The sequence below is a fragment of the Corvus brachyrhynchos genome, unplaced genomic scaffold (assembly GCF_000691975.1).
Source record: "Corvus brachyrhynchos isolate BGI_N302 unplaced genomic scaffold, ASM69197v1 scaffold223, whole genome shotgun sequence".
NCBI lineage: Eukaryota > Metazoa > Chordata > Aves > Passeriformes > Corvidae > Corvus > Corvus brachyrhynchos.
In genome coordinates, this window is record NW_008237174.1 from 3,208,644 (window position 1) to 3,210,744 (window position 2,101).

The following is a 2,101-nucleotide window of genomic DNA, read 5'->3' on the forward strand; positions in this document are numbered from 1 at the left end:
ACGACGCTCAGCAGCAATAGCGAGACCTTTAATGGCCCTCTCCTTTGCAACACAAAATACTGAGGATAGACTAATATGCTACCTTGGTTTGGAACAGCAGGGCAGAAACCAGGCAGTATCCCTGAGTCTTATCCCAGATTTCATTTCTGGACATAATCACACCATTCAAATAATTTTTATGCTCTATGCTATTATGGGTTATTGCTCTCTCAAATTAGCCTGTGTCACTTGCCTGGTGATGCCCACATACACCTGTCACAAAACATCTTTAGAAGATGTCCCAAATCTCTCTCCCACTTTTTGCCAATCAAAAATCCAATCCTGTGGGTAAATACACCCATTCTAACTTTCAGGCTATCAGATTGTTTAACTTGAACAACACAGCAGCCAGACTCCCTTACTGAAAACTACTTTGTTTGCATTAGATGAAGCATTTGTTTTTCCAGAACTCCACTGCATGCGTCCAAGAATCTTATTCCTAACATTCTCCCCAGTCACATTACAGCTCCCACCTCATGTCCTTTAAACACAGATGCAAAGAGAACCACATAGGTCACAATCTCTCTTATCAAAGTTTTGGCAAAACTGCTCAGGCTACAAAATATTGTTTTCTTGGTTATATACAAAACAGCAAAGCTTGAATGACATTCTGCCAGGGAGCCAAGAGGAAGGAAGGACTTTGCTGGTCAGCACAAGGACATCTAGAAGTCTTGTGATGTTTTGAGTGTTAATGGAGACAGCACAAAGAACCATCGGGCAAGTTTCTCAAATCAAACAAGATGAAGCAGCAGCACCACAAGCCGATTGCAAGTGACAAACCAGCCATGGAGCCGCATTGCAGGCGGCCCTCTGGAACAAAGGGGCAGCAGATCAGGCGCCTGCAGCTCCAGGATTCTCAGCCCCCAGGGGAAAAGTGGGGTTTCAAACACAGCTGGAAACAACACATGAAAATTTCATTTCTGTAACAGCTACATTTGCCCCTTGGAGGACTCTGGGGAAATTCCTGTCAGAAGGGTATAACTTCCCATGATATAACTTATATTTGGGGTATTACTGCACCCACTCTCCATTACAACCACGTTTGCTCAGCCTCTGCTGCATACTTAATCCACCTGAAACCCTTTTCTATATCACAGTCAGATGCTGTGGAAATGAGCCCAGTATCCCAGAGGATTGGAGTCTGGAGGATCCAAGTTAATTGCACTCTCTGGACAGACTCAGACTCCAATGGTCAGTGTCCAAATGAGGAATAAGTAACAGGGATGGATCAGCTCTTCAGAAACAAAAGGTCCCATTTTCATGCAAATAGCATTCACTAGGAAGAACAATGAAGGAGAAGTAAAGTCAAGTCAGACAAAGCAACAGAATCCTTATGGTCTGAAGGTTTTTAGGAGGTATCAGCTGCTCCTAAAACTATAAACAAGATTTCAGAGCTTTTTTGTATTTGCCTTTGCATCTCTAGGTGGGAGTTGATAGATTCAACCAAAAGCAAGTGTCCAATTTGCTTAAACTTTGTTTTTGTCACCTAGGTCCTATTCACACCCTCAGATGGGAACAAATTTCAACATCTGTTACCAAACTTCTGACGGACAAAGAAAGAATTTAAAAAAAGGATGAAAGAAAAATGTCATAAAAAGCAGAACGGTGGCAATGCCAGCAGCTCTTCTTGGCAGGTGCTGGCTGTGAAAGGGGCTCCTTTGGAAGATCTTGGCAGCAGCACCCTGGGCCCAAGGTGAGCAAGTGCCAGGAAAGGGGTGGTGGGAGACAAGGGAGGGCTAAGGGAGCCCCCTGGCACAGGCACAGAGAACTGACAAGCAGTGGGACCGCAAGGGGTGACACCTGCAGCACCGCTACATCCCTGGGGTAAACTCCAGTCTTCAACTGTCACAGAGGGAAAGTGTCAGGAAAATGTATATCCACTGATAGTTCTTTGAATAAATCGTGATAAATCATGTATTGCTTTGCAAATTTTTCCATGCTAACCCCGGGTGACAGAAGACACCTTTTTTTCTGTTGTTTGCTTGTTGGTCAGGTTTGTTGTTGTTGTTTTCTTGCTCCACTGACACCAGAGCACACCAAGAGTACATCACATCCAACACCA